This window comes from Phyllostomus hastatus, unplaced genomic scaffold (genome assembly GCF_019186645.2).
Source record: "Phyllostomus hastatus isolate PE091 unplaced genomic scaffold, TTU_PhHast_1.1 phas_scaffold_345, whole genome shotgun sequence".
NCBI lineage: Eukaryota > Metazoa > Chordata > Mammalia > Chiroptera > Phyllostomidae > Phyllostomus > Phyllostomus hastatus.
In genome coordinates this window covers 27,050,354-27,075,318 of record NW_025334024.1, presented here as the reverse complement: position 1 = coordinate 27,075,318, position 24,965 = coordinate 27,050,354, and the positions used below count along the sequence as shown (strand labels likewise).

General features: G+C 52.8%; 1 protein-coding gene across 1 annotated transcript in view; it reads left to right on the top strand.

The window, feature by feature from the left end:
* The first annotated feature begins 15,041 nt into the window (after positions 1-15,041).
* Positions 15,042-24,965, top strand: part of CHD9 (chromodomain helicase DNA binding protein 9) — a 167,062-nt gene continuing 157,138 nt past the window's right edge. Inside the window, exons 1-2 of the mRNA XM_045818951.1 lie at positions 15,042-15,058; positions 15,608-15,690. The gene's annotated coding sequence lies outside the window, so the exon portion shown is untranslated. The remainder of the gene's footprint in view (positions 15,059-15,607; positions 15,691-24,965) is intronic.

Below are 24,965 nucleotides of genomic sequence, written 5' to 3'. Positions count from 1 at the left end.
AAGGGGGAGGGGAGGGAGGGGAGGGAGGGGGAGGGAGGGGGAGGGAGAGGAGAGGAGAGGAGAGGAGAGGAGAGGAGGGAAAAGAAAAGACAAAAGAAGTGAAAAATGAGAATGCATTGGTTTGTGTGAATTATCTAGAACGGGGTGTCCAACAGTCTGGCCTCTCTGGGCCACGCTGGAAGAAGGGCTCTCTTGAGCCACACAAACAATAACGAAAACTGATGGGGGGCACGGGGCAAGGCTCTGCCTGCAGGGCCCCGGCTGCCACCACGGATAAAAAGACATGATCTGCTTGGGGAGGAAAGGTGACAGATCTCTCAAAGGAGAAGGGCCAGGAGCCTGTTCCTCAATGGGCTTTTACTGGGTTCATTTGCATAGGAATACAGATAAAGCTCATTCAACATTGTCAGGAAGTAAGGATCTAACAATAGATAACAAAGAACTCTAGAGGCCTATTTTGAGTCAGGGTCAGATAGCTAAAGAGCTGTAAAACTTTGAGGAACAAACTTACTTCTTCTTTGGACCCTTATCATCTAATTGAGAGCATTCTAAACAAAGCAGGTTTCACAGGATTTTACATATTCTTTCCTAGGCCTGATCACCCAGGGAACCCACCCTTTCCAGCACAAGGATGCACCACCCTCTGTCATTGTTTCAGGCTTAAGTCATTCAGGGGAAGTAAGGCAGCCAAGAGATAAGGAGAATTTCTCACAGACAATGAGGACTCAGGCTTTGTCAAAGCCAAGGGGCAAGGGTCCATCACCCCCTTTTGCTGTAGACCCCCAAGTCCTTCCTTGGGAGCCTCCCACATGATTGTGCCTGTCTTAGGTTGTTCCCCCTTTGGGGAATCTCACCCATCATTGGCTAACCGACCAAGCATGGGGGACCAGTTATGGATGAAGTAAAAGGAGCAGAAGCAGTGCCCCTGCCAGGGAGATAAGCTTGGTCACCTTGGTGGCTTATGGTCCCAAGGTTGCTCACCCAGCCTTAGCCTTGGTAGGGGTTACAGCTTCTGAAACCAGGCAAGGCGGCTGCCAACAGATGAGCAAAAAAGGTCTGTGCATAATTTTCATGGTGTCCGCCGCCACAGATGAACAAGAAATCACTCGCATAATAACCCTGATTGTGCAGCGGTCCTTTCAATAATCTTTTCAAATCATGGAGCAGGTCTCAAGTTTGTGGTCACTGATATAGAACATGTACTTGTCTAAGTAATGAAACTTAGTAATAAAACTGAGTAGTGATTTAAGCAGATTTACGATTTTGTGTTGGGCCACATTCATAGCCATCCTGGGCCTCGCGTTGGATACCCCTGATCTAGGGGTTATTCAAACTTCTGGCATGGCCGAACCCAGCCGCCCAAACAAGTTCATCAGGGATGTGTCTCTCTTTCTGTCATCTGCAGGTTTACTCTCAAACAGGCCTCCCGCCCAGGAATGGAAAAAGTAATAGGTTCCAGGCTTAACTCCTACCATTTTATCAACTCTAAAAGGAAGAGAACACTTCTCTCCTAATTGCTTCAACCAAAAGCTTCAGGGAAGATTCACTGGACTCATGTGGGTCAGAATGACATGGGCCACTATTGCCTTCCCCCTTCGGGTCTGGCTGGTCACACCGTTCAAACAGTGCATCAGATTAACGGGAGGGGAAAAAAATGTAACGTGTGCTCATGGGGAACTCCCAAAAACATGAAAATTCCAAAGACAGTGAGGCAGCACTGGATACAGAAGACATTTCTGGACAAAGGAGAAGACAGGGGACGATGAATCGGGACCAGGGGAGTTGGGAAACTGAGACGGGAAGTTAAAGGGCCAGGCAGTTTACAGCCATCTAGTGCATCGCGAAATCCTGTCTCCCCAGCCAAGGACGCTGAGGAGTAAATGGCTTAGACCCTGGCTGGTGAGCTCGGTTGGTTGCAAACGCAGTCCCAATAAGCTAGTCCCAATAGGCCAAGGCTCGAGGGTTCGATCCCTGGTTGGGGCACAAACAAGGGTCAACCAATGAATGCGTAAATGATTGGAGCAACAGATCAATGTTTCTCTCTCCCCCTTTCCCTTTCTCTAAAATCTATAACTTAAATTTTTTTTAATTTAAGCTTTTATTTATTTTTAGAGAGGGGAGGGAGGGAGAAAGAGAGAGAAACATCAATGTGAGGTTGCTGGGGCGGGGGGGGGGGGGGCATGGCCTGCAACCCAGGCATGTGCCCTGACTGGGAATCGAACCTGCAACACTTAATTTTTTTTTTTTAAAGAGTAAATGGTTTACACTTCTCCCTAGCAAGAGGGTAAGTAACTTAAATCACCCTACTCAGGGAGATAGAGCAGAGATCCAATTAGCTCCACCAGTGCCAACCACGCCTCAGGATGGATGAATTTAAGGGGATAAATATCATTTTGGTGCATCAGCGTAGAGCTGCTGAGTGTTCTGTTGAGACCCTCCCCTAAAGCCTCCCCTAAACCCCCAGGCTTTAATACCCTCATGAGGAAGGACCCAGGGTTCGCCCTCCCTCCCTCCCTCCCTCCCAGGAGCACGCCCTTGCCTTGCTTCCCCCTCCGGTGGGCATCTCCTAAACTCTAAGGGTCCCCACAAGGCTTGTAACCAGGGGAGCAATGGGCAGCGGCGGCTCATTCCAGGCTAACCCCCCTGCACCTGCCTCTGAAGAAGGCCCCCTTTCCTCTGCCTTTCTAGGGAGCCAAAGCAGCCTCACCCAGGCTCTCTCCTGCCGCTTCCTGTGTCCTGAGCCCTTCCCTGTTTCACTGTCCCCAGATTTCCATAAAGGTCGTCTCAAAATCATCTGGGCAGGCCAGCCTGAGGCGGACCTGCTCCAGGCCCGGTTCCCGTCTGGCAACGATAGAACTGAAAATTCCAAGGGAAGATTTAGATAGAAAGATAGGTGAGGGGCGGGGGGGGGGGGGGGGGGGGAGAGAAAGTGAGAGAAAGCAAGCCGGCCCTGCAGGTGGGAATAGGTAGAGAACAGGTGTACAGACAAGTTCACTAGTAAACAAACTTCTGCTTCTCGTACTTGGGGCAGTGGGCTGGAGGACTGCCTTTCAAGTCACGGGCAGAGCCTGTACGCGCCTGTCTTCGGAGAGGTCAAAGCCGTATTTGAGAGGACGTAATTCTGACCACTTTCACCAGGCGCTTGAGCCTCAGAGGGAGACGGAGGAGCGATTTGGGGCCCGTGGAGCCACGGGCGTGTCCTCAAAGAGAAACTGGGCGCCGCTTCCCCGTTACAGACGGGCTCCCTGGCCAGCTCCAGCGTGCCTGCCCCAGCGGGAGGTGGACCAAGAGTCCTGTTTTTAAAAGCCCTCAGAGATCTTGAGTTTATTTTTGTCTTTTTTTTAGTGTGTATTAGTATTTTTTTCATTTTTTAAATTTTAATCATTATTCAAGTACAGTTTTCTCCCTTTTCCTCCCTTACTGCCATTCCAGCCCGCCCACCCAACCCTCCCCACTTCCCTCCCATTACCACCCCTCCCCCTAGTTTTTGTCCATGTGTCCTTTAAATTTGTTCCTGTAAACCCTTCCCATTCTCCCCTGAAATTCCCTCTCCTCTCCCCTCTGGTCACTGTCAGCCTGTCCTCTACTTCAGTGTCTTTGGTTATATTTTGCTTGTTTCTTTGTTTTAGATAAAGACACATTTTGCATCATCCCAAGAAGGAAGCGAAGAAAAGAAAACCCCCCAGTTTCTGAATTCCTAAGGACCTGGAGTCTCCTTGACTCGATGGTCTAAGACGCTGGTGGCGGTCCGGCCCTCAGAGGCCAGTGCAATAAGTAGGCACCACCCTGCCTCGCAGCCTCCCCACCAGCAGAGAACTTTTTCCAGAAGTCCTAAGCAGGGACAGCCCTGGGCAGCTTCTCACCAGACACAGCCCTGTTGTGCAGGGTGAATTTCCACTAGGGAGGAGGAGGAGGGAGAAAAACAGAATTGTCTTAAAAAAAAACTGAAAGCAGTTACCAGGGCTTGGCCTAGCCCCGGTAGAAAGAGGCCGCAGACTTCCTGATCCCCAGCTGCAAGCCCAGGCGGGTTTCCTGGCTGGAGGCGAGTGCGCCACCCCCAGGGAGAGCCGGGCTGTGGGCCAGCCCAGGGGGCCCCACAACCCCCACTTTGCAGGCTGTGCTGAAGCCGAAAGGAAACTTTGTAACCAGTGTTCAGGCTGGGTCGCTGACTGCTTGCCTTCCCTTCTTTCCTCCTCTTGACCCCTGTTGCCCTGTGGTCTCAGAACAAACCTATTCACTTTCTGGGGGGTGATGGCTAAAAAGAAGCGTGCCTTCCAACAGCTTGCTGCCTCTCTCCTCCTCTCCCTCTCTCCTCCACCTTCCACCTCCCCCCACCCACCCCACCACAGTACAAGTAAAATGCACCCCACCCCCACCCCAGGGCATCGCCCAACCCGCAGTGGGAAGACCCATAGCTGACCAGGTGCCTATCTCTCCGCGGGCAGGTGGGTTCGAGTGAGAAGAGAGAAAGGGTCCCCCTGAAGGGGCAACCAAGGCTCTGCCACCTGCAGCTGCCGTTGGGGGAGAAGGATTTTAAGCTGTTTATTAAGAAGCAAGACTCAGAGAGAACTTTTCACCCCCCTCCCCCTTCCCTGCCCAAGAGATTCCGGCAGGGGAACCTCGTTCGGGAAGATCTCCGGATGCTGGCCGCCCCAGCCTGATTGGAGTGAAGCTCAGTAAATGCAGGGTTTCAGCCCGGGGCCTGTTCGCTAGACAGCCCTGGGTCCCATTGTTTCTGGGTCTGCTAGCAAGAGTCGTCCTGCCCAGGTACGTACCCCTCTCCTCCACTACCTGCAAACTGCCCACCCTCACTTCTGCACTCTGATGCCCTGTCCCATCCCCCCACCCCCACCCTTCCCTTCTGTCCAGAAAAGGTCTCCCACACCCAGTGTGGCCTCCCTGTCTTCGAGATTTTTCACGGGATGATCCTGCCTACGTGAATGCGCATGCATTAAACTCAGATTGTCTCCCGGTGACTTGGTGGTGTGCCCAGTCCAGAATAAATTAGAAGGTGGGGAGGAAAAGTATGAATATGTGCTCGCCCTCCCCTGCCCCCAGTCCCCACCACACGCGGGCTGTCCTGGGAGCCGAACTTCCCTTTCTTCTTAGGAAAGACCCTTGACCCCACCACCTGGCACAGGACTCCGCTGTGGCGGAGAGCCCAGAGTTCCAGAGCTGCACCGCTGGGGGCCGAACGCACCAGGAAGAGCCCCAGGCTGGGCTGGCCATGCTCAGGCAAGTCCCCGAACCCCTCGGCACCTCCTCTTCCTCGTCTGTAAAATGGGGGTGGTCGTGGTGGTTGCACTGACCCCGTGTAGAGGTCCCCATGCAAGGCCGGCACGGGGGACAGGCAGGACCCACGGCCTCTTCTCGCACGTGTGTTCTTCAGCCCCGCACCTGCTTCCCCGCCCCCGACCCCCTCGACTCAGACCCCCAGGCCTCTTCAGACTGCTGTCTCACTCATCCTTTATTTGCAAACATGTCTGCTGGATTTCCAGTGAAAATGCTTTTGAGTGGAATTAAAAACAAAACCCAGGCTGTGGGGGGGTGGGGGGAGAGCAGGGAGCAAGGCTGACAGACGTGAGAGTCAACAGCACAAGATTTCCGAAGGCTGCATTCAGAGCTCAGATGCTGGAGGGTTCGAAGTGACAGGGTTTTGATACGAGGAGACCCATGAAGATGAGCAGAGGGATGTTTTCGTGGAGATTCGGAAACCCCAGGAGCATGGGGGCCGCCTCCCCCCTTCCCGCCAGCCCCTGGGGCTCCACTCACTGAATAACCAACCAAGGCCTTGTCACCTCCCAGTGACACGGTCACAGCCGACCCTGCTTGTCCCCGTCATTCCTTAATAACTCTCCAAGTTCAGCATTCCGTTATTCATGCAAACAGTGTGGGGCGAGCTCCACGCACAGCCTCCCCGTTAGGGACCTGGGCTACTCAGCCAGCCTTTGAGAAGAAGAGAAAAGCCACACACCCAGACGGGCACTACGACCACAGAGCTTTCGTGGTTCGGACAGGGAAGCCAGTGGGGGGCCCACTGGACAGTCACAGCCCAGCAGCCAGCTGTCCCCGGGCCCAGGACAGTGTCCTTCCAGGGCTGGCCCACATCCGGACGCTGTGGGCAACCCCAGGATGGGCGGGCTTCTCCGGTCCTCTTGCCTCCAGTCCTCGGAGAGCTGGGGAAGGGGGTCCCTCGTGGCCTCACCTTCCTCCCAAGCCCACGGAACAAGGCCGAGGAGGGAAGGGGACTTCTGGGGGACGGGGATTTCTCTCTCTCCTCCTTCTCTTCAGAGCTGCTCAGGATGGGGCTCGTCTCCGACTTCAGGGGCCAAAGGCAGTTCCAGGAGCGAGGGGGAGAGTCTGGCTCAAGAGAGAAGCATCTCAGCTCCGAGGCTCGGTGGCCCCGTCCTGCAGGGGGGTGTCTTTGCCGTCCACCGCCTCAGCGCCCGCCTCCAGGTGTGGCTCTGCTCCCGAGGGCTGCGCTCCGGATTCCCGGGGCTCCCCTGCCACCGCCACCGTGGCAGTCTTGCTGGTGTGGCATCCCATCTCAGCTGGACGCAGCGGGCCGAGGGCCCTGGGGTGTTCCCAGAGGAGCAGGGTGTGTGTGGCTGGCCCTCCGGGACCCGAGTTAAATAACTTCCTCAGAGCGCTGTCTAAAGAGACCCGGCACGGTCTCTATGGTCACAGGGGGACGCCAAGTCCGATTTGCATAAAGAGCACCAGACACCCCATCCGCGGGGTGGGCAGGGCCCAGAGGGCTGCCCTTCCGGGTCGGCCAGGCTAGCTCCACAGCCCCCTCATTCCACAGAAAGGATTCCCTTTTGTGTAACCTTTAACTTTTTTTTTACAGATGACAACCCGCCACCTAGCTACCTGTAAACACCAGCCCTTTTCTTTGCACATAAAGAAAGCCCCGTTACTATGCAACTGTTGCGGCTGCTTCCCCTGTCCAGGGTCACATTCAGTTCCCGGACTTACAGAGCTCCAGGGCGGAGCCTGTCCCCAACCCTGGAAAGTCAGCTCCACCCAGGGAGTCCTAAAACCGCGGACGCCAGGGGTTACCCAAACACGTAGGTAACCAAAAGAACGAGCAGATACTGCGTGCTACTCTGTGTCAAGTGCAATGTCTGCTCATGATCTTGTTAACCCCTCATGACAAACTGGACTGAGTCCTCACTCAGCAGACAGAGACACTGAGACACAGAGGCTCATTAGTTTATTTAAGGTAGTTCCTAACAGTCAGGAAACAGCAGAGCTGGGATTTGAACCCAAGTCCGTTGTGTGGATCCCACTCTCTCTCTCTCTCTCTCGGTAACTATGCTGATCTCATCTCCTTTAAAGGTCCGGGTCCACACACCACCACAGGTACCCTCAGCAAGACAGACCTGTTATTGCTCTTTCCATCTGAGGCCGGTGGGTCAAGGTTTTCAACGCTGTACATGAAGGATCTCTGATGTGAATGCCTCTTGAGCAAAGCCTGCAGGTTGTGCACAGCAGGCAAAGCTGTGACATCAGCCCGGGCAGCATAGCTCAGTTGGTTAGAGCACTGTCCCGACGTGCCAAGGTTGGGGGGTTCAATCCCCGGTCAGGGCACATATGAGGGTCAATCAGTGAATACATGAATAATGGAACAACAGGTTGATGTCTCTCTCTCTCTCTCTCCCCCTTCCTCCCTCCGATAAGAAAATAATCTTTTTAAAAAATGACATCAACTCCTGCCCACTTCTGGAGGGTGGTGTGTGAGAGCCCCAACCTCACACAAGACCCTCATTTCCTCCTCACGACCGAACAGTCCTAAGAGGAAGTAAGTAGCATGGATTCCACTTTAGAGTCGACCTCATAGCGTCCACAGTGGTTTGCCCGATGGTCAGCTGCCCGAGGCCACTGCCTGGCAAGCAGCCAGCTCAGGGTGCTATCTCCCAGGCCTGTGACCCCCAGGCTGCCCCTCCCGTCCCGCTGCCACTGCCTGTGGCGAACACGGTCTCCTCTCCTGGACCTGCACACAGTGGTCTGCAGGAGTGCGGCACGACCCTCCTAAAGGTGACCTTTCTCCCAGTGGACTTCTTGCCGAACGAGCTGGCAAAGCAACAATTAAGTGTTAGGATAGGCTGTTAATTTACCCCTCCCAGGTGAACACCAAAGTACAATCTGGGGGTGTCAGCGCACCTTCCAATTAAGAAGCCCTAATTGAGGCAAATCCTTGTCTGGCTGTTGGGAGCCTAGGGCAACCGTCCCCCTGTGAAGTTTCCAACTCCATCACGCTTATCCCGGGGCTGCCCCAGAGGCAGGCGGCGGGTGCCCACGGACCCGGTGAGCCCCTCAGGCCGGACCTGCCTCAGGTTGGAGGTGTGGCCGATGGGCAGCCTTGGGGGGCCCTTTTGCTAAGTGAGCCTGCCGAGAAGCCTCACCCTGCCTGGGACCCGAAACAGAATCCGCGGGGCCCAGTGCAAGATGAACACGCGAGCCGCTTCTTCCAACAGTATCAAGAGCGTCGAGATGATAAAGGCAGGCTTTACAACGAAGCACAGGGCCCGGGGAGCCAGCCCCGCCCACAGCACAGCTCCCCCTCCCCTCTCTCCAGAGTAGACTCGCTTCTGCCAGGGCTGGGCTGTTCTCGGCCAGAGCCGGAGCGGGCTCAGCCCAGGGGAGGCTGCCCTGAGCAGGGAATGAGGCCGGAAGAAAGACAAGGAAAGAGAAACGAGGGAGGGAGGGGGGGTGGACAACCCGAAGAGGATGAAACCTCAAGAACATTTGCAGCGCGAAGCAGCTTCCTGAGAGCTCGCACTACCTGCACACCGCAGCCCACAAGAGCCCGCTCACGTAAGAGCCCACGGAGGAACACGGCCGACAAGACCACGTGTCCGCGGGGCCGCAGGGTGCTGGGAACTCAGCTGGTGGGAGTGCACCCTGGTGCTGCGGCCTCTTGGGACAAGGAGTTTGGCAGCCAGCTTCCTGTCAAGTTACACTTACACCATTATATACTATCACATTATATACGTGTCCTCTGTGCTCACAAAGAAAGAGAGCTCTCCCTCTGGAATCCACCTCTTCGCTTAAGGACGCCGGTTCTGTACGATCCGGGCCCCGTCACTGTGACCTCATTTAACCTCCATTACCGCCTCCAGAGCCCTGTCTTCGAACGCGGTTCCATGGGGGACTGGGGCTCCTACATGTCCGCTTTGGGGCTGGGGCGGGAACACAGGCAGTGAGTGCATCACCTTGCCCAAGGGAACTACAAACCCATGTCTGCACAGAAACCTCTACGTGACTATTCAGAGCAGCTCTGCCAACCATCAAACGCTGGAAACCACCCCCCCTCCCCGTGCATGGAGAAGTGGACTGTGGTGCACTCACTTGGAGGGATACTACTCAGCAATAAGAAGGGACCAACTATTGATGCATGCGACACGCACGATGGATTTCAAAGACATTAGGTTGAGTGGGGGCGGGGGAGCCAGTCTCCAAAGGCTACGTACTGTTGGATTTCATTTATGTGACCTTCTCCAAAAGACAGAACCCTAAGGATGGAGAACACAATGTTAGCTAAAGGTGGGTGTTGGCGTTCTGCATTCTAATAGTGGCAGGGCTACGCAAATCCGTGCGCGTGTGCTAAAACGCACAGACCCGCACACCGAAATATTAAGAAGTCACATTTACTGTATGCTCGTGTAAGAAAAGTTTTTCAAATTCTAAAGATCAGTCAAACACAAATATAAATAAAAGCTGTTTGCCAGGAGCCTGGGGGCTTATCCTGCCATCTGGTCCTGGCTTTTAAGCTCATTCAAAAAGCCTGTCTCTCCTGCTTCTCACGCAAACAAACAAACAGGCGCACCTGCCCCTAATTTAGCTCAGCAGCTGTTTATCCAGCCATGTGGTACGAGGTTCCATTTTGGGTGTTGTGCGGTTTCCAGAATCTTCCTGAATCGCAACGAAGGAGGCCTGGACATGGAGACAGAGAGGGCTGGGTGCAGAGGGTCACCTGACAGTGAGGATTGTAGGGCAAGACAGCGGCCAGCCCCGAGGGACCCCACAGAAAAAGAGCTGGGTGCATAAGCACCCTGACCTCACTCTCCTCCCTCCTGCTGGTGTCTCCGGGGCTCCCACTGGTCAAACCCAATATGAATCCAGGGGACCCAGAAGGCGTCACCCCGTCCCATCCGCCTCCCACGATGCAGAAGAGTGAAGAGGAGGAGTGGACATGAAGGGACAGACAAGGCTTCTCTCACAGTCCACGTGGGTCCTGATCTCAGGGGCACAGAACGTGTTGGGGACGGCAAATCCTCCCAGGGAGTTCAACCATGAGGCAGAATGCGGTAAGTGCTTTTTTAAAAGAAATTATTTATTATTTGAGAAAGAGAGGCAAGAGAGACATCGATTTGTTGTTCCTCTTATTGATGCATTCATTGGTTGATTCTTGTACCTGCCCTGACCGGGGATTGAACCTGCAACCTTGGCGTACCGGGACAATGCTCTCACCAGCTGAGCTGCCGTGCAAGCCAGGGCTGGACATTCTTTGTAGTATAGGGAAATGGTCACGGCGAAGAGGGCTTCCTCGAGCTGGACCTAGGAGGATGAGCAGAGAGTACTGGCTGGTAGAGGAGAGAAGGACATCACGGCTACAATGAAGACATGTACATCTCTTTCTAGCAGTTCAGTTGAATTCACCATTCGTGTATGGAGAGGCAGCTGGTGGTCATGGTTAAAAGCAACTGTTTCAGCACGAGAGGCGCCGGGGATGGAATAGAGTCGTGCCCTGTCATCCTTGGGGAATGCATTCCAAGACCTTAGCAGATGCCTGAGACTGTGGATGCTATGGAACCCTGTAAGTGCTCTGCTTTTTCCTGTATATAGCAATGCGTTCTGGAATGTGTTCTCTCTCTCTGTCTCTCCCCCCTTCTCTCCCTCTCTCTCTCCCTCTCTCTCTCTCTCCCTCTCTCTCTCCTTCTCTCCCTCTCTCTCTCCCTCCCTCTCTCCCTCTCTCCTTCTCTCTCCCTCTCTCTCTCCCTCTCTCTCTCTCCTTCTCTCCCTCTCTCCCCCCCCTCTTTCTCTCTCTCCCCACTCCCTCTCTGCTTCTCTCTTTCTCTTTCATAACTAAGATAGCTACTGAGTGCTATGGCAGGTAACAGACACCATGGATACAGTGGACAAAGGGAGTGTTCCTGCCCCAGGCAGATGTTGCAAGGTTTCATCGCACCCCTTTCGAATAACATGCAATTTAAAACTATGAATCGCCCTGACCAGCGTGGCTCAGTGGGTTGGGTGTCGCCTGTAAACTGAAAGGTCACCGTTTCAATTCCCAGTCAGGGCACCTGCCTGGTTGCGGGCCAGGTCCCCCGGCAGGGAGTACACGAGAGGAAACTGATGATGTTTCTCTCTCACATCGATGTTTCTCTTCCTCTCTTACTCTCTCGCTTCCTCCCTCTCTAAAAATAAACAAATGAAATGTTTTTAAAAATAAAATGAAAGTTATGGGTTGTTTATTCTGGAGTTTTCTGTGTAATGTTTTTGGAATACCATCGGCTGCAGGCACTCGAAGCTGCAGAAAGTGAAACCTCTCATGGGGGGGGAGCTACCGTGATAACTCTCCAGTGTGCATGCTGTGTGGCCTGTAGCAAGTTGCTTCACATCGCTGACTCTTGGTGTCCTGGACTTTCAGGAAGAGCCGATGAAACAGTGCATGACGAGGTCTGTCCAGAAAAAGTCCAGCCACTGTTGATATAACCAGAACGGTTTGTGCGGCATCGATGTCACCTGGCAGCCGAAGAGAGGGGACTGGAATGCGCATGCGTGAACAATGACGCCTTCACTGTACCAGTCAGTGGGGGCGGAAGACACCGTTGAGTGAGCATGTGTCCTGTGTGGCTGTCACATTCAGAATGACTGAGTAAAACGACGAAACAAATCTGCCTCAAATGTTGCGTTAAGCTTGAACATTCCTCCGCGGAAACCATTTAGATGACTTGGAAGGCCGCCGCTGTGGGCAACTGGTGATTGACTGGCAGCTTCATCATGACAACGTGCCTGCTCACGCATCACGTCTCACGCAGAGTGTTTTTGCGAAACATCAAATCACCCAGGTGACTTCTGGCTTTTCCAAAAACTAAAATCACCTTTTTATTTATTTACTTATTTTTAGAGAGGGAAGGGAGGGAGAAAGAGAGAGAGAGAAACATCAATGTGTGGTTGCTGGGGGCCGCGTCCTGCAACCCAGGCATGTGCCCTGACTGGGAATCAAACCTGCAACACTTTGGTTCGCAGCCCGCGCTCAATCCACTGAGCTACGCCAGCCAGGGCTTTAAAATCACCTTTGAAAAGGAAGAGATTTCAGATAGTCAATGAGATTCAGGAAAAATACAACAGGGCAGCTGATGGTGACTGGGAGAACTGGATAAGGTCCCAAGGTGCCTGCTTTGAAAGGGACGGAGGCGTCATTGTCCTGTGTGCGATGTTTCTTGTATCTTTTTCAGTGAATGTCTCTGCTTTTCACATTCTGTGGCTGGATGCCTGGTGGACAGAGAGCTTTCGTATGAGACAGACATCCTGCTAGGACAGCTCACAAGGTGGGCAGGGGTTGCAGATACAATTCATGACCATAAACCAACCAGACGTACTTCTGCCATTCATAGATACACTGCGACCCCAAACGTCAAGTTGCCGTTCCATCCACAGGGCCAGCCTCACACGACCGAGTGCCCCTCCTGGGGTGGGCCCCCTGCCTCTTTCCCTCAGGTCTCTTTGGCCTTCCTGTCTCCTCCCTTCGCTACCCCTCCCCCTGCCAGGGTCCTGACACCACCCGCTCGGGGCACCCCCCTTTCTAGCTCCATCCACTTTGGACAATAGAGTATTCTCACGCTTCCTAATGGAGCATCACTCTAGAAGCTCATTCAGCCCTTTCCCACAGAAAACAGGTTGCCTCTCATAACACAAAGACAAACTTATTTTTTTAAATCCTCCCTCTGAAGGAAAGGAGGGGAAGAACAAACACGCAAAGTGAGGATATCTTGCTCATCCTGCCCCGTCTCTAAACCACCGTGTCCTGTACACAGTAGTTGCTCAATAAGCAGTAGTAAAGGGCTCAGAGGCAGATGTTATGCAGTCGGGCCGCCCAGAGTCAAGTGCTGGCCACACCTCACTCCTTCACCTAGGACAGATTACATAAGCATGACGAGTCTCAGTGCCTTCGCCAATAAAATGGGGAAGACGACAGTGCCCCTCTCATAGGATGGCTGTGAGGGTTACACTGAAGAGTCGGCGTCCAATTATTAGTGCCTGGCACATTGCTAATGCTAATTAGTGCCAATTAGTGATGGCACGACTTCGGCCTGTCGAACACTACGCGGTCCCTCAAGGAGGTCGCCCATGGCGAACCCAGGGAGAAACAGACGCGTTTCCAAACTGCAGTTTCCACAACACAGTGCTCAGTGGAGCGAGCAAAATGCGGGGAGAGCTCAGAGGACAGAGTCCTTAGGAAGCTTTACCCTCATCAGGTGACGCCTGGCGTCAGAGCCCTGGAGGCTGTAATCCAGGACTTTGTCCAGGTGTGCTCTGGGGCACAGTGGGGTGGGGCGGCAGGAGGGAGCTCCAGCTGCGGCTGGGGCGAGAGCAGCCTGAAAGGGACTCAGAGACACTGGGAAGTGACAGAATGGGAAGTGCGTCCCTTGTCGGTTGGTCCTTGCCCTGGGCTATCAGCATTTCTCTGACCTGTTCACCTGCACCAGGGCACTAGCCTGCCATGAGTCCGCCGGGGCTGACCCGTCTCGCACACACACAGACACACACAGACACACAGAGACACGCTGCCCTTTACCCTTCCAGGCACTGCCCACAGGTGATCCTCCTCTTCCTCCCCCTCTGCCCTTGTTTGACCAGATTACACCAGCACGGAGAGACCAACAATGAAGTAGGCGCACACACAGGTGGTGGGAGGGAGGGTTGGCACGGGCCTCATTGCACACAGTGTCTCTAATCTTTCCACCGGTCCTGCTATGGAAGTCATCCCCGAGATAAACTCTCAGGGTGAAAGGGAGGCACTTCCCTGTATAACTTTGCAAAACCTTACCACGTCACAAGGCCACTCTGCCTTTGGTGCCCTATAAATGGATATGTTTAAAGATTTTACTATTTTTTTTTTAGAGAGAGAGGGGAAAGGAAGGAGAAAGAGAGGGAGAGAAACATGTACAAGAGAAACATACATCGGTTGCCTCTCCCACGCCTCCAGCTGGGGACCTGGCCTGCAGCCCAGGCCTGTGCCCCAACCAGGAATCAGACGGGCGCCCTTTCAGTCTGCAGGACGGCGTTCAAGGCACTGAGCAGCACCAGTCAGAGCTAAGTTGATTTTTTTTAAAAACTATAAATTCTGTATGTATCCTGTGAAGAGCCCAATTGCATTGCATTGCATTTGAGTATGTGCTAAGTGTTCATTTGTTACATTAAATATGGATACGACAGAAGCAGACACATGGGTTATTTTGTTTCTCATTGTATCCCTTTTTTGTAGAAAAGTGTCTGGGTCATAGTAGCTACTCAGTTAACATTTGTTATACAAAGAAACAAAATGTAAATACTTGAAAGAGTCCACCATTTTTGTAACAATAGTGTGGCATGTCTTCATTAAAAAAATAAAAACAGAATTGAAAAAAAAAAACAAAACCACTGAAAGCCTCGGGAAAAGGAGGGGGGGTCGAGGGTTCCCACGGCCCAGAAAAGGCATGACAGTGGGACACCCCCTGGACACTGCGCGTCATCGGCGCCTGAACCTTTAGTAGCTAACATTGGTTCTCAGCTCCTCAGCTGAAGGCAGTTCTAACACCCCTCCCCCACCCGCTCGCCACAACGACCGGGGAGGGGCTCCTGGCGGTCAGTGGCGAGGAGTAAGGGATGCTGAAGGTGCTGTGGAGCCAGGAACGCCCCAGCCGAATGAAAGCCGGTGTTGGCGAAAGCCAGGTGAGAGGCGTTACCCGGGTTGCCAGAGCCTAAGGGACCCGGCTGCGTCTCCAGACTCTACACAGGTTCTGACCGCGTGTTGAAGAGAGGTCAGCCAGAGGCTGGAGCTCACACGGTAGGGGGGGGGGGGGGGGGGTGGGGGGGTGGGGGGGGGGTGGGGGGGTGGGGGGGTGGGGGGTGGGGGGTGGGGGGGTGGGGGGGGCAGGGAGGGAGGGAGGGGCAAGGGGAAAAGGCTGCTGGTAGGGGAAACGCCTCCCTCACTTGAGAGACACCCAGTCCCTTGCGTGCTCTCGTGCTCCCTGCGTATTTCAAAGAAAGGCTGTGCCAATTTGGAGTGCGCTGAAAACTTGAGGGTGAGAGGAAAAGTCCAGCCAGCAAAATCCCACGATGGATCCCGAGACGGGATCAGGGCCTCGGTTGCCCCTCCGTGGCCCCTAGAGAAAGCAGCACGTTCAGGTCCCAGTGCCCTCCAGAAAGGGAAGGTGTTCCCGCCCCGCTGGGATTTGCTCCCGGGGCTCCTAGCTTGCTGGAAAACCACCCACGTGGGAAGCCGAGGCTGCCTTTGCGCCCGGGACTGAGCGCTCGCCTCCTGGCCCCCGACGCCGCACGGCCGCCCCGTGGCCACTAGGTGGCGATGCGCTCCAGCGGGCACCTCTCGGCGCAGGGAGAGACGACCGCGGAGCCCAGCGACACATAGAACCTGAGCCTCAGGATTCCGGGGACTGGAGGGCAGCGCCAGCAGCCAAGGTAGGATCCCTGAGCCCCGGGCGTTTCCCTTGAACTTGGTTGGGGTGGGCAGCGTGGCGGCCGCCGAGCCCAGCGTGCGGTCGGCCATGGTAACGAGAAAAGTCGGAGCGGCCACACGTGCTGTTGCGGAGCGGGACCCGGAGACCGCAGTCTGCAAGCTGGGCCTAGGGGCAGAGCGAACACCAGGTCGCTCCACATAAACATCCTCTGGAAAGCATGCCCAAAGCGCCAGGCAGCAAGTCCTGGAGGGAGAAAAGAGCTCCTGGTGCCCGGAGCGACTCCAGCCGAGTGCTGAGAAGGTCCACGGCCCCATTTCTCAAACTTGGCCGCACATGGGAATCGCTGGGGGGTTGTTTTTCAAAAGTCTGAAGCCCCAGAAACTCAGATGGAAGTGGTTTGGGTCTAGGCCTGGGCATCTGGGGAGGCAAACGCTTCCAAGCGATCCCCAGGAGCAGCCAAGGGTGAGGATCCTTGATGGAAAGGGTTGGAGAAAACCCCAGGACGTTTGTGGCAGCCCAGAATGCTGATTCTTCGTCTTTTCTTCTTCTTCTGTAATGTGCCTTTTAAGCAGGAAATATCTCCGCCGTCTTTGAGCTGTCAAACCCCAGATAACAAACCAACACCCTCCCTCCCAACACGGCTAGTTTGAAAGGGTTGAACTTGAAAGTGGGCAGACAGAAGACACTGATGTGGGATAACAGAAAATACTCATGGCAGAGCGTGTGGCGGGGTGTCTCCTTGCCCCGATCATTTTGGTTAATGTTGCTGGGCAGCCAGAGCAAGGGCCTTTATTACTAATAAAGGGGACCCTGTGTATTTCTATTACAGCCAAGTGGTGACTAGCATGGGCTATGTGTCCCCAGCACCAGCCCTTCCTTTTTTGACCCTCCCAGAACTCACTGAGCCACCTTAGCCTCAGTTTCCTCATCTGCAAAATGGGTATGATAGCATCAGCTTCTTGGAATCGGTGTGGGAATGGGTAACAATAGAAGTTAATGTCTGCTAAGGGCGTACCTGTGCCAGGCGCCGGGCTAGATGCTTTCTATGTATCGTCACCTTGACTCCTCACCATCGCCTACGAGGCGGGACTGTAATTACTGCACCGGGGCCTCCGAGAAGCCAGGGAACTTGCTCAGGGTTGCATAATGCCAAGAGGCAGAACCTGTGTTTGAACCCAGGCAGCCTGACTCCAGAGCCACGTACAGGAGTCCCATCATGTGCTGTTTCCCTTGTTGGCTGAGGGGCCGCAGAGAGCGCTTAGCACAGGGCAGGCTCCTGGGGGCGGGGGGGGGGGTGTCCTGCACAAACACCAACTCTCATGGCCGCCTGTGAAGCACGTTCCCCAGACTCATCTGTTCATTGTCCACGTGCTGGTCATTGAGCGCCCACTATGTGCCAGCCAGGCAGCCTGCCAGGTGCTAGAGGTAAAATGGTAAGCAGAGGACAGAAACAAAGGCAAACCAGCCCTCAGGGAACTCACTCTCGCGTGAATGGGAAAAACCAGAAGAACGTGCAGACGGTCCTCGTCATCCACGCATTCTGTGTGTACGAGTTCTCCGACTTGCTGCGATGTATTCGTATCCCCCAAAATTAGTATCGGCAGCACTTTCACAGTCATGCGTGGGCGTGCATTGAGTGGCAGCCAGTTCGAGTCACCCGACACCCGTGTCCCCAGCTGAGGTTCGAAGGAGATGACACTCTGCCTTCTCTCTGACTGCACCCCTCCTTGTAGTGTCTTCAGTGCCCTGGTTCTCACTCTTCGGGGGCTTTCTGGTGATTTGGCTGTTTGAAATCGCTCCCAGGCACAGGGCTGTCCAGGGTCTCTCCGCACAGGAAGGCAGTGATGTGCCTTACGTGGGAATCCGTGTCAGGTGAGTTTTGTTTAGGCAGGAGTGGTAGTTCGGTTGGCCGAGAGTTCAATGCAGACGAAGGAACAATATATATTAAGTAAGGCGTCTGGAAACAGAAACACGCATGAAACAAGGTGAGGTATTGATCTGTTGATGAAAACATGACCCAAGACTTGCAGGAATCTAACCTTGTATTTTCCCTGAGAGCGATGAATGGTTCATTCATTATTCGCTAACTCTGTGTTTACGTCCGCTCTCTAGGACAGAGCTGCTGCGAATAATGAGAGGCGCCTGCGTGCACAATGAAAGAACCGAGTCTAAAGATGGAGGGGTTTACAGAAGGGGCCTGCCTTGGGTGGAGGGGCCAGAAAGACCAGCCAGGAGCAGCCAGGCCAGGGCGGGATGAGGAAAGAGCGTCTCAAGAAGAAAAAGCAGCATGTGCAAAGGCCCGGAGGTAGCCAAAAGCGTAGCAAGGTCAGCTAACTGAAGGAGCAGATGCACAGGGGGTGTGGGGGGAGCACAGGTGCAGTCATACAGTAACATTCTGGAGGGAGTGGCCAGGGCCGGGCGGCACTGGTGTTTTGTGGGAAGCAATCATTTCATCCAATTAGCCCAGTGACCCTGGCAGGCTGGGCAGGATCATTTCCGCCTTTGACAGATGAAGCAACTGATGCTCCATGCACTTAAATGACTTCCCGCCGGCTGCTGGTAGGCAACCTTCCCCTCCCGTCTTCGTGGAGTGTTTTGGGTGTTGATCAGAGGTCTCAGGACATGGTCCTGGGCTGGAGGTTTGGTTTGGTTCGGTTCGGTTTGGTTGTTCTGGGGAGGAATGCATAACTAAGCTCCTGCAGACGGATGCCCTGAAGCTTAGGTGGAATCCCTCGGACTTCGGGCAAAGTGCGGAGAAAATTTCTCATGTCCTTGTAACAATAAACATAATCCTGGTAAAAACATGAATGCCTCAGTGAAAGAGCCCTCCAGTCCTCCATACCTGCAGGGGGCAGGACTGGTGCGGGTGGTCACAGGGAGGCAGAAAAAGGAAATGTGAAGGTTTGACCCCCTCCCCCCCAGTCCTAGGTGGCGCTGGGCCTCCCCATCCATGGAGCAGCCGGGTCCCAATCTGCCTCTTGTCCCTGCGCAGTAATGATCTTGATCAGGAGCCAGCAAACGTTTTTCTGTAAGGGGCCAAATAGGAGGTATTTTGAGCTTTGCGGACCATATGGTTTCAGCTGTAAATATTCAAAGCTGCCGTTGTAGAGTAAAAGCGGCCGGAGACATATGGAAACAAGTGAGTGTAGCTGCGTTCCAATAAAACTTTATTTAGGGATCCTGATATTTGGATTTCGTATCATTTTTCTGGGTCACAAAATGTTGTTCTTCTTTCAGTTTTTTTTTTCAGCTGTTTAAAAATATAAACACTGTTCTTAGCTCATAGACTGTGTAAAAACAGGCACTGGGCTGGCTGTGGACTGTGGTTTGCTGACTTGATCTAGAACTGTGGGACCCAAGGGCCAGAAAACTATGAAAGAAATGTCCACCTGGTTGGTCACCTGGTTCTTCAAACCCTATTGAAGCTGCCCAGCCATTGGTCGAATGCCCCAAGAACATGGAACCAGCTCACGGGTCATCTCACTCCATCGTCAGAAGTTTAAACTGCGCCCTAGTTGGGGGTTCCCCAAAAGCAGATCGTGAGGCAAGGATTTGGGTGCCAGGAACTTATTTGGGAGGTGATCCCAGAAAGCTCAGTGAGAATGAGGTGAACCCAGGAAGAGAGGAAAGCCAGTAAAAACCACGTTGAGGAGTGAGCTACCAGGCCCTCCGAGGACCCTTGGAGAGACTGGGTGTCCCCCAGAGAGCCAAGGCCGCTGGGCTATTTCCTGGCCTCCCGGCCCTCCCTCGAGGGAGGGTGGCTCGCCACACACAGGCACTTCTGATCTGTTCTGCATACCGTCTGCAGTAAACACTCTGGGGCCAGGACTTGCCTTCAGACAGACAGAGGCAGGCAGCCAGCGCATCTGGAAACGGGAGGTGACCCCTGGGGGTCGCTGATGAGCGCCTGTGGGCTATGAAGTGTTTCTGACAGCTTTCTAGTGTGCCGCGTCGCTGGGGGCTTTTTGAGGTGGCTTGCTGTGGCGTAGAGTCCTGCACAGGACAGGTATTCCTTTTTTATTTTTTTTTTGGTTTCTTTTCTTTTTAAGGTTTTATTTATTTGTTTTTAGAGAGAGGGGAAGGGAGGGAGAAATAGAGAGAAACATCAATGTGTGGTTACCTCTTGCGTGCCCCTACCTGGGGACCTGGCCCACAGCCCAGGCATGTGCCCTGACTGGGAATCGAACCTGTGACCCTTTGGTTCCCAGGCCGGCACTCCATCCACTGAGCCACACCAGCCAGGCCAGGCATTCCCTTTTCAAACCATCTCTTTGATGCTCCTGCCCCAGCCCCCTGCTGCTCTCTCCCCAGCTCAGGGCTCCAGCCACACTGGCCTTTCACTTCCTTGAACTTGCCAGACTCTTCCTTCTGGCCACAGTCAACAGAAGGAGTCTCAGCGAAGCACTAGAATGTTCTCAGAAGACTTGCTTGTCTTCCTCTTTATAGGAAAGACAGCAGTTCTCCAGTGCAGGGCATTGGACGGACAGCAGGAGCTAAAATTCAATAACATTGTTTTGCTTTATGTTCATTTGCACAGTTTTCACCTTTCCATTGGCAAGTATTACTGGCTTTGCACGCACAATAATGATATAAAGGTTATTTTGGGAAAAAAAAAACAACACAAATTTATACAACTAATGTGTCTATTTAAAATACCATATGATTTCACTTATCCATGGACTCTGAAGAACAATATAAATGACCAAACAAGACAGGAACAGACTCACAGACACAGAGAACAGACTGGCGGTTGCCAGAGGCAGGCGATAGGTTTTCTTAGGCTCCGCCGAGGAATAAATGCCAATCAGCCACAAAATTAGGCAGTATAGAGCTTTTTATTGGGCTTTGAGCTGATGGGCAAGGTGCCCCCCTCCCCCTCCCCAGAGAAGCTGCCCCTTGCAGGGAATGTGGCAGGGGTTTTATTCTGGTCAGCCCTCTTCCTGGGAGCTGGGGATTGGTCCCCTCTGAACAAAGAGGCCACATATCATTGGTGGTTCTCCTCGCGCCCTAGTTTGACGTCAGCTAGCCATCTTTTCTGGGTTGTAGTTCAGACACTCTGTTTGTTTTGGCCGCCATGATGGATTGCAGTCCAGCCGCCAAGGTGCCCTACCCTGCCCATCCTGACAGCAGGGGGGTGGGGGTGGGGTGGGGAGCTGGGCAAAAAAAGTGAAGGGATTAAGACGTACAAATTCGTAGTTACAAAATAGTCACAAGGTGAGGAGTCCTGGCCAGGTAGCTCAGAGCATTGTCCTGATACGCCAAGGTTGAGGGTTCGATCCCCAGTCGGGGCACATACAAGAATCAACCAATTGAGTGCGTCAATAGGCAGAACAACAAATAGGTGTTTCCCTCTCTCTCTCTCTCTCTCTCTCTCTCTCTCTCTCTCTCTCTCTCTCAAAAAATAGTCATGGGGATGTAAAGCACAGCATAAAAAATATATCCAATAATATTGTAATAATCATGTCTGGTGGGTTTTGGAAGTGCTCAGGGGACCCCTTTGTAAAGTATATAATTGTGTAGCCACTCTGCTCTATGCCTGGAACGGATAGAGAATCTTACTGAATGCCAACTGTAATTGGAAAATAAAATTTAAAAAATGATGTGTCTCCTTAGAGAAAAATGTTAAACAGCAGTATGAGGATATAATAAAAGATAATAGTCACCACGCTTATTTGTGCACTAACTGTATGCTGGGTGCTGTTCTAAGCACTTTCCACGTGTCATTTAATTATTTCTCACCACAACCACGTAGGTTGGGCGCTATTGGAGGTAGGTCCTATCATTACCGGAGAGAACAGGCATAAGGAAGTGGATCACCTAGCTTGCCCAAATGTACTAGCTGGTACAAATGGACGGAACCGGAAAAGGAACCCAGGAGGTCCAGCTCCAGAGTTCGTGCTCTTGATCACAGGATCACACTGTTGCTCATAAATGCGAAAAAAGGGAAAAAGAGGTGAAGGTGATATTTGAGTTAGAGGAAAACTGCTTTAAGAGGTTCCTCATTTATTTTTTTTTAAGATTTTATTCATCCATTTTTAGGGAGGGAAGGGAGGGGGGAGAGAGAGAGAGAGAGAGAGAGAGAAACATCAATGTGCGGTTGCTGGGGGTTATGGCCTGCAACCCAGGAATGTACCCTGGCTGGGAATCGAACCTGGGACACTTTAGTTCCCAGCCTGCGCTCAATCCACTGAGCTACGCCAGCCAGGGCAAGAGGTTCCTCATTTTTTTATCTAGCCAAAATGTCCCCGTGGATCTCCTGCCCGTTGATCACCTGGCTTTCTTGCGCAGCCCCAGAGAACAAATCCCTTCCCTGGCCCCCGCTGCAGCCCCTCAGGTATCTGATGTCAGGAACCGCTGGCCCACACGGATCTACGGGTCTTCCCCGCTCGGCTCTGGATTAAACATCGCCAGCTCGTTCTCTGTCACATGTTCTTGGCATCTTCCCCCAAGCGTTTCTTTCTTTCTTCCTTGCTCTTTTTTATTCAACAGAACTTAAGAAGTTATTTTTGTTGCTGTAGCTTTTTGCTCGCAGGCCTCCCACAGCTCATTCTGGGCTCAGGGTAAATGGCTGTGGTTGGAGTGATTGACGTGGCAAAGAGCAGCTAGACAGTGATGTCCAGAGGGAGGCTGGTGACAGAGAGCGAACCCTTCGCAGCCAGCTTCACGGGGCTGGAGGCTGGCGATGCTCACGCGTGGCTGGCTGGCTGGGGAGGCTGGGGACGGAGCTCCTTGAATGCACGTGTTGCTAATCAGGCCAGAAGGGACAGACTAACCAAATTCACAGGAGCCCGGTGAGGAAGCCAGACCACAGATATATTAAATCACGAAGGGAGAAGCCCTGCAAAGCAGCCTGGAAACTTTTATGTCAGCTCGTCAGCATATTCTTGCCCCCTGCAGCAAAGGCCATGTGGAAAGCCAGGTTCTAGTTAGAAGGTTGGTATTCATGGAATCTGAACAAGGTGAGCAAACGGAGTGATCTTTAGTAGTCAGGATGGGCTGAGACTTTTGTAGCCTCTGAGGGATCCAAGGGTCCAGAAAGGCAGCAGCATGCTGGTCTAATTCCCCATCTCTGTGCTCATGATAGACATGACTAACCCATTACCACGCCTTGGCCTTCCCGCCGCTCCCTGCACCAACCTTGTTGTCCTTACTGACTGGGGTGGCTCAGTTGGTTGGGCGTCATCCCACAAAGCAAAGGGTCACTGGTTCAGTTCCCAGTCAGGGCACATGCCTGGGTTGCGAGTTCACTCCCCGGGGAACTAACCAATTCGTGTTTCTTTCTTTTTTTTTTTAAGTATTTTTTTAATTGATCATGCTATTACAGTTTTACCAATTTTCCCCCTCTATCCCCCCTCCTCCCTCCCCCTCCTTAGTTCATGCCTATGGGTTGTACATATAAGTTCTTTGAGTGCTCTGTTTCCTATACCATTTTTTAACACCCCCCCCATGTTTCTCTCTCACATTGATATTTCTCTCCCTCTCTTTCTCCCTCCCTTTCTTTCTCTCTAAAAATAGAAAAATAAAATCTTGAAAAATTAAATAAAGAAGAGTGTTCCGGGAAGCCCTGGCCAGCCCCTGAGCTGCCTGTAGGACTCCGTGGCCCAGAGCCCCCTCTGCTGTGGACGCGGTGGGACGCGAGGCCGACTCTCAAAGACCTGCCCTTCCGTACTGCTTTTCTCTGAGCCCCTCTCTCCCTAATATCCCTTTCGCTGATGTTAATACAATTGGCTGGGGTTTTTGGTTGTTTTTTTTTTTTTAATTCGTTGTGAAGTCTTGATTTGATTTCCAGGCCTTCCTCTTCCTGCTCCGTCCAGGAGCACATCCTGTCCTGGCCTTAAGAACTTCTGCAGATCAATAATCACAGACACCGTGTGTGCATCCCACCGATACGTCTCCCCACCTTGTGGGGTGCCTGGGCGTGCACCTCCCAGTAACAACTTCTTGCAACCAAGAAGCAGTGTGCTGGGATGTTGGGTTTCGTTCCTTTACAGAATTGGCTGCGTCACACTTATACATGGTTACTACCAGTATCATTCAGGTATCCCTGGGGCCTGGGGCCTGGGGCCTGGGGGACAGGAAGCTTCAGATACTAGACCCAACAAATCATTGAGTGTGCTGCTTATGAGCATGGGTTATGCTTAACTAAAGAGCTGGGACTCTTGTTATTTTGGAGCAAGCAGACATTTTGGCTGCCTTAAAAAACGACATTTTGTATGTGGCCTCTCTTCCCACCTGTATAAAGAACCTTGACTTCCTACAAAGAAGATCAAATGCCTGCAGAGAATCCGTGGCCCCTGGGGCCACTGAGGGAGGCCCCCTTTGAGCTTCTCAAGAGGCAAAGAGGGCCCTGCGCTCAGGGGTCTGCCCAGTCGGACAGGGGAGATGCGGTTCTCACGCCGGGAAGGCTGCGGGTCTCGTAAGCGAGGCCCAGTCTCTAACCTCAGGGAGCCTGACGGAGGAGAGACATACCCTCTGGTACCCTCAGACCAAGGACCAAGATGGGGTCCTTGGTGTGAACTGTCTTCCTCCCAGAAAGTATAGCTGGATGTGCTGATGCTCCGAAGTCCGTCAGCAGGCTGGGAGGGGTCCGGCTTCATTCACGACCGTTCCACCTGTGCAAATGCAAATCGGAGAGCAAGGGGACTGAGGGGCAACCCAGGAATTCATTTGTTTTCAATAGAGTGGTTTCTTTTCTTTATTTTTTAACAAGTTAGATTTACAGAAAAGTTGAAATGATAGTAGAGTTCCCATACATCCCACACTGAGTTTCTCCTGTTATTAACACATGCATTTGTTATGATTAACCAACCAATATATTGATGCTGTATTAGTAACTAAAGCTCACCGTTTATTCAGATTTCCTCAGTGTTACCCAGTGTCATTTCTTCTGTTCCAGGACCCCATCCAGGATAGCCCATCACATTTAGTTGTCATGTCTCCCTAGGGTCCTGTTGGCTGTACCAGTATACCCACGTTTTCTTGTGGGGTTTTTTTTTAAGATTTTATATATTTATTTTTTAGAGACAGGGGAAGAGAAGGACAGAGGGAAAGAAACATCAATGTGTGGTTGCCTCTTGTGTGCCCCCTACTGGGGACCTGGCCTGCAACCCAGGCATGTGCCCTGATTGGGAATCGAACCAGCAACCCTTTGGTGAGCAGGCTGGCATTCAGTCCACTGACCCACACCAGCCAGGGCCCGAATTCTCTTGTTTTGGGTGACCTTGACAGTTTTGAGGAAGAGTCGGGTGCGTTAGAGAATGCCCCACTATTGGAATT